Source organism: Lutjanus erythropterus, chromosome 21, assembly GCF_056507025.1.
Source record: "Lutjanus erythropterus isolate fLutEry1 chromosome 21, fLutEry1.hap2, whole genome shotgun sequence".
NCBI classification, from domain to species: Eukaryota; Metazoa; Chordata; class Actinopteri; order Lutjaniformes; family Lutjanidae; genus Lutjanus; species Lutjanus erythropterus.
The window spans coordinates 7,614,981-7,629,670 of record NC_139337.1 but is presented as its reverse complement, the minus strand read 5'-3'; positions in this window follow the sequence as shown (position 1 = coordinate 7,629,670).

Sequence of the window (14,690 nt, the reverse complement as noted above, 5' to 3'; positions counted from 1 at the left end):
AGGTGGTTGACATTCCTGAAGCGGGGTTAACAACACGTAGTGATTTCAGTCCTCGGTGTTTCTCCCCTGTTACCCTCACAATAACGCAGTAATAGTCCAGAAAGGCCTTGTACCCACTGTGGCGGTAGCAGCATGTGGAACAATATATGAAGTGTAAACACACATGGAACCTGTTAACACCTGAGCACAGTAATGGATGCACACCTCCCAGGGTAGTAACAGGCCTTTCTAAATCCTTGTATGTTTTTCTTGGTTTTCTTCCCTCCATGTGCTCACACACAGCATGTTGTACCAGCTCTCCTATTCACTCTGGTGGAACACACACACACACACACACACACACACACACACACACACACTTGGAGTTGGACTGCTTTTTATTTGAGTGGCTGAAATAATTATTTGATTATTTGATCAGTCAATCAATCTATAGTTAAAAGACAGTAATTTTGATAATCAGTTTATTGTTTACGTATATATTAGTTCCACTTTCTCAAATTCGATGATTTGTCAGTTTTGTGGCTTTGCTATCATTGTAAAGGCATCACTATGCTTCAAAGGAGTTCAGATAACATGTAGTTTGAGAAAGAGGTTTAGGCCCTGCACACATTAAAACCACACCAAAAGATGTAGTTTGATGAAATTGTGAAGTAGCATGGGATTATGGGAGTTGCTGTCTTCAGCGTTAAACAACCCCTATTGCCAATGAAAATCTACCTGAAATCTTGTTCATGGAGAAAATTATACCAACTAGTGTCCAAATGATATTTTAGATATTTTAATGCAAAAATATTACATAGCATTTTTGAGCAAAAATGCCAAATGTTAAGCAGTTCAAGGATCTCAAATGTGAGGACTGGCCACTTTTTGCAGTTTGATATCATTGTAAAGGCCTCACTATGCTTAAAAGTAGTTTATACAATAGTGGCCATCGAGGGAGCAGAGGTCCTTTTACATTTTAACAAATATTAATACCTGATGTTCAACTCATGAGTCTTGTTCAGAGTATTGCCCTGTTGACAGGTGTAGTCAAAGGACGGCTGTGTCCATTTATCTGTGTTGTAATTTCTTGGCTCCACAGCAGATTGTCAGGATTTCTTGTGAGCATAGACAATAAACCCTGTCAATTTTGGTGACTTAATGACTTGTCTTTTAGCACCACCATGAAACACAATTTTGTCTTGTACACAATAGCTCAAAATCTGTGGGGCAGATACTGAACCCTGTTAATAAATAAATAAATAAAAAAAATTAAATATTCTCCAATACCCGATCCAGCATTTTAGGATGCATCAGAGACAATCTGGACACTGGTATTGCTATCGGAACAAGCTCTGTTAAGGTTTATTGCAGATCAATGATAGGATGCTAGTGGACGATCTGGCAAAAAACTGTTCTTGCGATCTGGTTCAAGCAGTCGACATGAATATACCACTATTCTCTCATGATCAGTGTTCCCTCTGAATCATGGCAGCATTCTTATGCCCCAGTATAAAGCCCCATTTCAGACCTCAACACCCTGTACATTTCTCTGTGATTCTGTCACATAACATCTCCTACATTAACCTTGGAAGAAAAGCCAAATTTGTTTTTTATTCTTATTTTTGAAATGATAAAAATACCCCGAGTGTGTTTAAAGACTACACACCTTATTTATTGTACTGTTAGCATGCTAACGCTGCTTCTCACCAGGGCCTTGACAGAAGCTGCTGTAGCAGCTCCAGTGTGAATCAGTCACGGTCTAAATCATATCACTGATACTTGAATGCTGTTTACCAGTCCCCAACCACAAACAAATAGAGACATTCCAGAAAATAAACACAACTTGTCATTCCATAAGACAAAAAAAAAAGAGGATTTTTAATTGAGGAATCAGCATGACTGCGGAGAGAAATCATCCTCTGTGGTGACAGACATCCGCTGGAATAAGACGTGATCTAAATATTTAGCCAATTCATTTCCTTCCACTGGATAAAACTTCAGCTTCGGTGCATGTCCTCGTACACCTCCTCCCCCCCGTCTAAACATTTACCCCAGTGTGTTGTTAACATTTAGATATAAATCTGCCCCAAAAGAAAAATAATAATGTTGGGAATGTTTACAGGACGGAGCGGGCTTCTTCAAGCTAAAAGTCACCGTCTGTAAATAGCAAAAAAAGTTTTGTTATGTTCCTAAGAGAGGGCTTTCCAGTAAAGTCCAGCAGGAAAGTGCAAACAAAATGGCTCATGCATATAAGCGTATGCATCTCTGCAGGCCTCTACACACACACATCAACACACACACACACACACACACACACAGTTTTAGGCCTCAGTGATGAGCTGTCACTGACCTGTCAGGTGCAGGTCCACTTTCTCAGGAGCTTGCTGGATGACGTGGTGTCGCATGTCGTCCTCCTCGAGCAGCCAAGGGCACTCACTGGCCCCTATCTGTCAGCTGAGGACGGAGGGGCCCCTGAAGACAGATGGTGGAACAATGTCACAGACAGTCCCTCCAACCTCTCATCCACTCACACATGACATGAATAGGATCATGTACTGTACATGACTGGTGGAACATTTTGTGTTTGTCTGTATGATTCAAGTTGTCCCATAAGATACAACTGAATTAATGCTGACTGTTTATTTTCAATTTAGATTTTTTACTTTTTTTTTTAATCTCTTCAACCTTTCCTTGCAGGGGCCTGCAACCTACAGCTCAGGAGCAGGCAGCTCTTTTACTCTTGTGGCTTTTATCAACAAAAACTGTATTTAAATGATAACAATTATTATTATTTTTTGCACATTTTAATTTTCAAAAGAGTTTTAAAAAATATAGCCAACACCCAAAATCTTTATATGAGCCTTGAAAGTGTGGGGAATTAAAAACTTGACGGTTACTTGGTTGCTAGTTAAGCTATCAGTAAATAATAAACAGAATTTTAAAGACTCCCTCCAGTGAAAATATTTTTAACCTTGTTAACATGTTAATGTGGTGTTATTCATCCATCACAAGACATATTCTGAGTGAAATAAGCAGTAAACACTATGTCTTGCTGTGAAACTGCTGTAAGCAAAGGCAGGCTTAAAAAAACAGATTCAGTCGGGCTGGATAAATGATGTCATAAACCTAAGGAACCAATCCCGTTAGTCGAGGGGGTGGTGCTATACATATAATTAGGACGATGCTCAGCCCACAGGAGAAGCCGGATGTAGCTGGTTACCTTGATTAACTAGCAAAACAGAAGAGAAGCCAGGTGCAGCAGGGTTGGCGGTCGGGTAGGGTGGGGTGTGTGGAGCGAGTGGGTGCTATTTGCATATTCATGAACCCTTGAGTACTAAATGAGGGCAAGGTGTAGAGCTATATGTAAGCCATTTTAACAAGGTACATGAACTTAAAAACCAAACAACAACAAAAAAAACATATCAGACACAATGTATTACTTCTTGTAGAGCATTTCATATTTAAAACATGACTGGAGGTTGGACTTTAAATACATTTTTAGTCTTTTTGCCTGCAAACAAGGAGCTACCATGGTAACATGAATAAATAATAATAATAAACATGAATCTGTTGCAGGAGGGAGGGCGCCCAGAGGTGTGGTGACCTCCTAAATGTTGCGTGCATGCTAAAGGCTGCCGATAATGGCTCCCACAAAGACATTTGGCTTGGCAGCGGGCCAGCCCTCTCTACCTAACAGAGACGTGCACCTCGAGCTGGCAGCGTAGCCTTGGGACTTGATGCTAGCTGGCCGGCTCTGATGTGTGTTCATTGTGAGTGTAGATCCCAGGGATTACCGCGCTGAAAGCAGAGAAGCTTGTGTCTTTCTGACAGCGTCTCTGTGTGAGCGAAGCTTAAACCACCATCAGAGTTTAGGAAGTGGTCTAAAATAACATGCGGTCGGTGAGATAGATTCCTCCAGACTTACATTGTATATTGAAGCTGAAAGTTTTAAATTTAATCCCGTATGTATACAGGAAGTTGTATTCTAATTCTTTTTTTAGCTGCATCCCAATGCCAGACAACACAGTAATTCCAAGCAGCTATATAGCGCGTTTACACTGGAGAAGTGACAAAATAAAGTGTGTTTGATTGTGGGCTTACATTTTTTTTTTTATCTCTGTCAGTCTCCCACAATGCAATGCAAAAGGAAAATGGAAGAAATTAAAACATAAACCCAAATTTTAAAGGGTTATGATTGATTTATTTCAGGCTCAAAATTCAAGCACTGTTCTAATAAATCTAGTAGCTGACTGCAAAAACAGATGTTTCACCAGACAAATGTATTCACTTTGTTAGATAAATTCAGAAACACTCCTCATCATGTTATCCTTCATCTTCAGTCACAGTACAGGCAGTACCATTAGCTTAGCGCTCACAAAAGTCAGTGACACTCTGGTCAGAGTTTGATAAACGAGAATCACATTCCAGACATATTTGAGTCAGACTCCTAGTTTCTATTATCAGACTCTATTTCATTCTAGTTGTAGATATGTTTATTTTAATGGATTTTAATATATTTTGGTTCTTACCTTTTGGTGAGTCGTGTGACTTTGCTGCTCGAACAACAAAGTTACATAAAACAAGATGAATCAAGTCATTGCTCAGGTCAAGCAAGTCACAAGAAAAGTTTTACTTAAAAAAACAGCAGAGTAGGGGGCATGAAATGAGAAAACCTAAATGAAACTTTCTCAGACTTTTTCTTGTATGCCTCCTTTAAGAAGTAGAAAACAGTTCACACACCCCACCCCACAATTATTATGCAACTACTAAATCATATTCATTCAACTTTGTTTCATTCTATATTTCTCCCCTGGTTATACCCCCAACTCCTCAACTAATAAATGTTACATCTGTAAACAAAACATAACTTTACTCAATATCTACACTAGAAAAATGCAACTATTTAGTTAAAAGGTCAAGTTCTTTACTGTCTCAAGCCAAACCCAAGTCGAGTATTTCATCAGTATTAATCAAACATTTCTGAAGTCTTCAAATTTGTGCCTTGAGTCTGACTTACGTCAGGTCACATGCCAGACTGAGCAGACAAGACAAAAGCTGTTCCAAACAACGTGAACATGGCTTCATAGTGTAATGAGCTTATGATTTTTTCATGGTCTGTAATTAAAAATATAATGACACCTGTATTTAAAGGCGAGCTTTTCCATGTCTTGTGTGGATGACTTGACAGTGTTGATGGTAACTGTAGTCAACTGAAGCACTAAATACCTCAGTGTGCGTTATATTGACAAAAAAACAAACAAACAAAAAAACCCCAGAATATTCTGCTGTAAAATCTATTGCTCTTCCTGCATCCAGTGATGTCACTCGATATAAAGATCTACAGGCTGTTTCAGCTTGGATTTCTAGTCTTCACCTCTGGGTAGTCAGCAGGTGTGCTAGATGAGTATTTTTTTCACGCCATATTTTGGTGATAACATGGCAACATGGGTGTGGACATCAGAAGCTCGCCTGTGATGCATCCTGGTCCATGTAGGAACTACTGCACAGCTCAGTGAGCAGAAGAACTCCAGCACATACTGAGGAATGTATTGTTGTTAATGTTATGATTTAGTTTTCATCCTAAGAGAGTAACAGTTAAAGGGAACTTTATCTTTACAGAGATAAATAATTTTTCTCTGCTGCCCACTTTACAGACATGAAGAGAAGTTAATCTCCTGTAGCTCACTCACATAAATTAGATTACAAGAATCTCACAGACTAAATACATATCACTGATACATATTTTACTCTTCCCTCTTCATCCCGTGTTTATTCTGGCTTCGTCGAGAGCGGCCGTCCAACATGCTGAGGAAAAATGCTCTGGCGTGTATTTTGACAGAGAAGACCCACCACTTCACGCCGCCAAAGCAGCCTGTGAGTGATAAAAGCAAGTGGAGCGTTAAAATCCTCTCCGCCTGACAAAATGAATTTATCTATTTGTTTATGTTTAAGCGCTCGCTAACTGACGCAGCTACCACACGATGAGTGGAGCACCTCGGGGCATGTAAAATACGACATTTAGGAGCTGCTGTATGTTGGGGAACACTGGGTAATTATTCTCCTGTCGAAGCGCTTTATGACATTTCCTTGGGAATGTTAAACGCTGGAATTTGTTTTTGGGAACTGTCTATCTTAAACATGAGAAATCAGGACAGAGCAGTTAATAACGTGGTGCCGAGTGACAAGTGAGTGTGCCAGGATGTGTGGAAAATAAACACAGACATGTCTTATTATGAACAAGAAACTGGAAATGGTGAATTTTGAATATGAAAATGGTTGTGCATCACCAGCACCTCTCTGTCCAGACCTGCTGTGCTCCACTGGGGAATGACCGGATCCTTGTTAGCACATGAGGCCCTTAACCTGCCCCCTGTTGCACAGACACTTAGGGGTCAGCGCCTCCCCATCATGTCCTCTTCTGCTTCCCCCCAAAACATCCTCACACACATGATTAAACCAGAGAAATAGTCAGTGTTGATCTGAGAAATTCCATTCCTCTTTGTTTTTAGCTTTTTCTGTTTCTGATGAGAATATAAACTCATCTGCTTCATTGATAAGATATGTTTTATCTTCATTATAAAAGCAGAGACAAAAGTTAAACTGACATGTTGGACACTGGAAATCACTGTCTCATGGTCCAAATTACTTCCACTGCGATGGATACACTCTAAAAATGACGACTTGAAAAATGAAGTAGTGCCAAAGGAAACAAGCTAATCTCTAGCTTGAACAGAAGTGTGTGATGCCAGAGAACTTATGACCTTTAGCTGTGATTCAATACAAAGTGAGACACTTCTCTTTTAATTAAACTGTTTGTCAGTTTTAAGTCAGGTCTAATTAACAATGAACAGTAAAGCACAACAGTAAAAGTAATGTTTTATAGGGTTGGTTGACAAAAAATACAATAGTCCCAGCTTTATCTTTAATACAAAATATAAAGCTCCATAACTTTTAGAAACAAGTTCACTCTTGTGAGTTAAAGTTACAATTTTCTAAAAACAGAAACCCTGTTTTTGATACGATTTGTAGTCGACTTTTTTTCCCCAGCAATAGTCCCTCGGTGTTTACATTAACATTCTTTAATTCCCTCTCTATATAGTAGTCTTCACAGTCTGCCATTCCTTCACTAGATTCAAGGGATTTGCAGGAAGGGATGCATATATGTAATCCAGTGATAACATCTCACTGATATCATCCTCACTGACTACTGTTCACTCTCATAGTGCTGTGTGAGGTCTTGTTGATCTGTCACATAACTCATCAATAAAGTTTTTCTCCTGGAATACTTCCCAGCATGCACTATATTTCTTTTAAGAAGAGATGCTACAGATGAGCAGGTTAAAAAAAAAAATCCAGTAGACATAGACAGATATCACCATGGAACTTCCCCAGTCGATTACCTACATTAAGACAATTATTTTTTGCAATTACATTTCTGAAAAGTCATGTTTAAATATGTAAGTGAAGCATTATCTCATTAATATGCACTCATTTGCATAGTTTTCCAGAACAGAAATCTGAACATTGAATCAAGCCTGTTTAAATATTTTTGTTTTATTTTGCTGACTCATAAGTTTCAAATGTCTTTACAAAGGGAACTTCAGATAGCTTTTTTTTAATCACTCCATAAAACAGCCATAAAAAAAATGATTTTTTTGTGTTTTCAGGGATGAAATGTTATATAAATCAGGCTATGAATGATAATATGAACATACCCTAAAAACTTTAAGAATGTACAGTTGTAAATAGGCAAAAAATAAAGAGTGTTGTATGTAAGTTGTAATGAAGTGGAGATTTCTAGCTCAGGTTATGAAAAAAGAAGTAATTTGACCTTTTTTAATTTTTTTTTTTTTTTGGTTTTACAAGTTTTCTGAAATGTGTTGTTATGTTTAAATATGCAAATGAATCATTATCTATTGCTGACAGTGTGAATTTAGGAAACATCTAAGGACATAAATAGAAAGAAAGAGATGTTATGGAAGCAAAATAGTTGACGAAATTAAAGTTTTTGTCTATTGTGTCTCTATTCTTCTTCTTTTTTTAAATTGGAAGACAGTTAAATTATATACTTTTATATAACTTTAACAATACTGCAGTCGTATGCAAAAATATATGTATCACTCTTTGAATGATACACACTCTTTCTGTAGTTTGACCACTACACAGCATATCTTTCTGTCTTACTCAGCCAAGAACCTTGTCCAGCCAGAAAGTTTACTCAGTCCATCAGTTGATCTCTGGTCTCTGTGTGCTCTTACAAGTGTGTGTCCTGTTTGGAAACTGGAGCATGCAGAGACAAACAGCAGTGCCTCTGCTTATCTGTCCTCTCTGTCTCCGAGGCAGCCACCTACAGCCCTCCAGGGTCAAACTGGCATCCAGAGGGGAAACTGCTGAGGCGGGACACGTTTCTTTACTTTGTGGGGCTTTGGCTGTTTTTCTAGGCCGGTTTGGTGTGGCTGGTGGTTTTAGTGTCAAGTGACCTCATTCTTACCTCAGGGTGAGGTTCTCAGCAGGGAGCCACTACGCTGTAGCTGAACACAATTTCAGATTTCATATACAATCTAAATATGAGGGTCATGTCTTGTCATATCTTATGAGCTACCATGCCCCATGGAAATCAATCTAGCTGGCTGACTTTTCAATAAAAGACAATGTCATAGTGAGTCTGTAAATATGAAAAATAGCTCTTAACCTAAAACCCAAGAGGGCCTCTTCTTCTTCCCTGATAGGACAAAAGGGGGAAGCTGACCTGCAGACGTAAATATTTCGAGACGTGGGCTCGTCCTTGGGGACTGATCCTGAACAGGTCAAGCAAAACAAACAGGAGCCTTCCTCTGTCTGGTCCTCACTGAACCAGGAACCAGGAGCTTCCCTCAGTTAACAGAGCCTAAACTCCATGAGATTATCGACCTGGTCTCTTCAATCTCCGTACAAATAATGGCTAGTTTATACCACAGGACACGACGGAAGATGGTTTAAAAATCTGAAAGTATTTGTTGTCAATTAGTTAGTGAAACGTATTCTCCGTCCACGTTGCAAAGACAGAAACTTTTAACTCCTCCCCCTTCTTCTTTAGGTAACTTTTGACTCTGAGTGGCGCCCTCCAGTGGATGTATCACTTAACATCCTTGCCAGCGTAAAGGACGCATGAATGTGTGCAGTGATCTTTATACTACATCATCTGACATCTTTAATGCGTGATATTTGGACACACCTGATCTCTGCTGAAGTTAATGGCTAGGATTGGTGTATCACTCAAACAAAAGAACTTGTATGCTGAAATCAAATGTCTTAAGGTCGTGATGAGTGCCGACCAAAATCAGCACTGGAAAATTAATATGAAATACTTTTGTTGCCTTATTTGTATATGGACTGGAGAGACTGGGCTGAGAGTATGGGTGTTTTTACAAGTGAGAATTCAATTATATCAGGAAACCCTAATATTTTTGTCTTTCAAGGTATTTACTGTGTCTGATTTGGTGATCAGAGAGTCCTAGATTCCTGCTCTAACTGTGGCCAGACTTTTTTCTTTAACCTTTATATGACCAGAAAAGGCCCGATATCAGTAAGATCTCTGTTCCAACAAGGAATAAAAATGAGTCACAGACAAACAGATTAATACACATTTGCTGCTCTGGCAAGTAGAACTTGGATTGATCTAAAATAAACTAGTGTGTGGGAGGGTTTGTTTTACTATATACACGTTATCCAAAAAGTGGGAGTCACTATACTTGTTGGGTCCAACAGCTTTGTGGGGACTGAAATGCAAGATCCCACAAGTTTAAAATGATGTTTGAGGGTTCAGAGTTGGTTTTAGGGTTAGGGCTTGAATTAGCTTAGGGTCAGGAAATACATGTCAATGAATATAGTAAAACAAGGATGTGAGTGTGCGTTTTCATGGTTATGAAAGACCATGTCTCACTGTGCAACATCCTGTCTAAGTGTTGTGTTTTTAATAGTTTTTGGGCAGCAGTGGAGCTCTATGGCACAGAAGAATAAGATATATCTTTGAATACACACACAACTCACGTCAGTAGGGTATTAGTCTTATTAGAAACACAATATTCCCAGCTTTATCTTTACTACAAAGGCTTAAGATAAAGTCATCTCTTTTAAATGTTGCCTGCTCTTGTCGTGCTGCAGTATGGAGGGAGAGGCAGGCAGAAAGAGGGAGAGCAACAGGCCTCTCCTCTGTGCCCTGCCCAGCTCTGCTATTCATCATCAGGTGGAAAGACTGTTTACTGCCGGGGTCAAGGTCCCAGGCACATGTTTACGGGCTCTCTCAGATGAGCCATTGTTGTTAAAGCGCACCCTGTGCATGCAAAGGCCACACTGAAGATCATATCTAACTGGGCCCCTCTGCCCCGGGGCCACGAGAAGCCCATTTTAACCAGATTCATAAGATCGACCCACAAAAGGACATTTAAAACGCATTTGGAGTTTCAGGATAAGACATCCGCCACGCTTGTTTTTCCACCTCCCGTGGCTATTTCCCTTCTCGACCTTTATTTATTCTTCCACGTTAATGTAAATCTCATTTTATTTGTCCTTTGATTTGCCTTGAGACATGCTGAATTAAACATAACATCATATTTCCACGGCCGCTCTTTAGAATTCCACAACCTGCGAGCTGGGAGCACGAGCTCTGGCTTTCATTTGCTCTCTTTTTTCAGAGTGGGAGGTTATGTGACCGCTCTAACCTTTTTAACATTAAAGTTTTTCCCCTCTCAAAAGATCTTTGTGATAATCCTCTCCTTCCACCCCCCTCTTTTTGCTCCTTTGATTTCCCTGTGGGGTGTACAGGAAAATGCTTTTACTGCAGCCTTACTTCTCCTCTTCGTTACCCGTCACTTCTCTCCTCTCCTTTCAAGACCGGCAACACCAAACTGCTCCTAACTAACCCGAGCCTGCTCAGTGCAGCCCAGGAGCCAGGAACGTCCTGTGTGGTTGGTTGAGGCGATGGTGGCGTCCTTCATCTGTGGAGCATTAAGAGTGAGAAGTAGATTAAGGCTGTCTCCCCTACACTGGGCAGACCTCTGCAGTCTGCAGCCAGAGTCTGAGGGGGTGGAAGTAGCAAACTGAGTTTACACACCTCTTTTGCCTGAGGAGATTTGTTGCAGTCTACTCATACACTCTTAAAATGTTAATGTTAGTCATTTCACTTCAAAATATTGTTCAGAAATGCACATTTTGTGGACTCTGAAGGCTTTGCGCTAGACAAATTCTAACAGCATCAAACTTGCAAAAGGGGAAAATGGTAACTTAAAGCTAAAGTTAAATGCTTCATGATAACAGCTCAGGCAACATTAACAAAACAGTAATTGATTCACCCACAGAATACTATATTAGAGATTTGTATTGGGTTTGCACATGGAATTTCATTTCATTTTCATTTTCAATACAGGCAAATGTAGGTTACATTAAAAAAATTACCTACTTTCTAAATTTTAGCAGAAGCTAGTATGATACTTTAGCAGTCTGAGTTAGCCAAATCTAGCGGATCTCTTCCAGAGTTACAGTCATTTTAGAACAAAAGTCCATCTTTGCGTGTTTAGTGTTGCGCAACATCGGATGGATACTGGTAGATTCATCACTGGGAAAAACACAGGAAGCAAACCTTTCTTGACAATGACTCGCTAAGGCTAACTCATTGTGTTACTGGCAGAACCTGAATCATAGATGTAATTGAATAAAAAGTCAATAGAAAGACATGACTGTGGAGTCTTACACGGAAATTCTCCCAGGCTGTGGGACCAAGATGTATCAGTGCTGGTTAAAAGTGTTTTCACTTGAGGGAAAACTTTGTGCCTATTTCTGTGGTTTTGACGCAGTGTAGTTTACCCGCTGGTATATCACACTTGATACCATACAGACTATTTTTCAAAAGAAGAATTTGAGTATGTAAATGGCAGTTGTCAAGACACAAAACCAATTATCTGTTGATCTTTACAAATCAAGGCATGACAGTCTAACAAGGGCACAGCTGTGCGAACATGTTTCAACTGAAAAATCAAACCAAAGCGTGACCTTAAAATCGATAGCCAAATCCAACAGTGGATTAGGAAAATCATGACACCCCTAGTAAATATACAGAGATGAGATGAAAAAGGACGATGATAGGAGGAAATGACACAAAAATAATGGCTATAGCGTATGGGAAAGTAACTAGCTTATACTGTAGCTGTTTGGGTCTAGCTGTCTATTTCACAGTGTGGTGAAAACTCACTTCCCATTCTCTCAGAGCTCACCTGCAAGCTGTTGAAGCTTCACAAATATGTTTAACTTGCACAAGGCGTGGACTGGATTTTGTCCCCTATTTCTTGCCGTATAGTTGCTCTTGGAAGTTATAGAGAGGAGGAATGATTATTGCAACCTGTGACTCCGTCAACATTCATATGGCACGTGAGTATTGTATCAGGGTAGACAAGAAAAAGCCCAAACCTATACTTAAGGCTTATTTTTAACCCTGTAATTTTACCTCCACTGAGGTGTACTGTTGGTAGTGTTCCAGTATTTGAGCAGGGTATCTGGTACTCTTTCCAGCCGTGCATCGGGGGAGAAGTGACAGGGGGAGAGGGATGTGGGCATGGGGATGATGGTGGTGTGGGGTGGAGGGTGGAAGGGTGAGGGGTTAGTGTGGCAGTCTGGGACAGACAGACATAATTTAGACCAGAGGTGGAACCTGAGAGCCCCGCAGTCTGACAGGAAGCACTGGCTTAACTCCTGTCCCATTTAGATGACAGGAGGCCTGGTCTGGCCTGGTACGGGGTGGCTTTGATGGGACCAAACAAGACTCAACTGGACTGCTCAAAAATGAATTTGTACTTAAAGCTACTGCAAGTAGCAGAATTTAACTGGTTATGAAACGGTCTCAATTTGATACTGATGCCTCTATATGATCAATATAAACATACAAGACCATCAGAGAGAAGATCGGCTATTTCTATGTAGTTGTTCTTAATGGCTGCTAGAGGGGCTGATTCTCCTTGACATCAGATTAAACAAACCTGTGTGTATATTTTTCTAAGCAGAGTTACAGTCAGTGGTACGTTAGCCAGTTAAAAAGAAGCAGGAAGATATTTTTATGTGGATAATTTTATTTTTAACGTTATTTTTTGAGGGTATTACAGTGGAAATGCTACCACTTTTGTCCACAGGGGCCTCCAAAATCAACAAAATATTGAAGTTTCTTGTAGCAGCTTTACAGTTTTTCTATGTATTGATGTGTATACAAACATTTCGAAGGCTGTTGATTTGAAAGGTTAACTATGGTTACTGGTTCTTAAATAAATATAAAAACCACACATTTAAGCCACAAGCAGAGGGACATCTTGATTTCTTAACATCATTATTTCAAGTTAATGAGCAAGAAATGATAATAAACTATGTCCACAGAGGCTGCTTAGTCCAGTTCCGTGCTGCTCGCCACCAGCAATCCCCACAGGGTCCCCACCGCCTCGGGTCCTCCCTGTGGTCCAAAGCTCCTTTCCTAGAGATGTAAAGACCAACACTCCCAGTGCACCAAGCTTCCAGTCTGGTCCGGACAGAGTCAGCTGGCTCCACAGTGAACTGCCCTAACCAGCTAACGGCAGCGACAGCAGCAGCTTACAGTTAGGTTAACACTGGGAAACTCATAAAATTGAAGCAGAGCAGTGGGAGAACATCAGGGGGAAAACCAGAAAACATTTGCTCCTTAAATATGATCCAGTTTCACCAACATCACTGACATAATGTGTGACATAGTGCTGTGAAGTGTTATGTACTTCTCATGACCTGGCAACCCAAGTAAAGGCATTTGGGGCAAAGAGAATAAAAGAGGCACTGTTCTTCCTGGTGGTATGTGTACCATCAGGATGATTTTGATGCTGTTATTTCCAGGTAAAATAATTATATAATGTTGCTTTAATTCAATAAAAACTGACTATTAGACATTGGTTGCAGTCTCTTTTGCTCTGTCCACTGGGAATTGTCTGTCTACTTGCAACACATGACACATATGGATTCATTCTCTGTTAAATTACATTTGAAAATACCTTAACATGACTTGAGCCCATGCTTTTCACTGTATGGGTTGGGTAGCAGTCATCTAGCATGTACGCCATCTGACAAAAAAAAACCTATCAAAATCACATCTTGTTTGGACTCACTTCCTTTCTATGAAGTACTGAGTGATTGACACCATCACTGATGTTCTTGTTAATGAGTCAATAAACACTGAGAGCTGGCTGACTGACAGACTGGTGCCGTGTTAGAGCCTCCGTCTGGCACAGTGGAAAAGAACATGAAGCCCTTTAAACTGTCTCTGCTTTTAATATGGTGTTGCAGGGAGAATCGGCTCCTATTAAAATAAAATGCCGCATTTAAAGCCGAGCTGTGTTGAGTCGAAAGAATCTTACGGTTTAGTCTGGCAGCTTCGGAGACACGGGAGTCACGTAAAATCAGGTTTGTTAATACAGCTAGAGCTTTGTAAATGTTTGAAGCTCATATATGTCTCCCGTGTGTGTACGAAAGACTTTTACCATGATGTGACGTTCACTTGAGGTGAGTCATCAAAGTGCCGAAACATGGGGCTTGATTTTATGTTTCATCAAATAAAAAATGAGGAAAATTAAAGGCTAAAAACATACAAAAGCATGTGTAAGCCAGGACTGATCGGATACTAAAATTTATTCCAATACAGTTAATTTCCTGTCAGTAACCTAATCAAA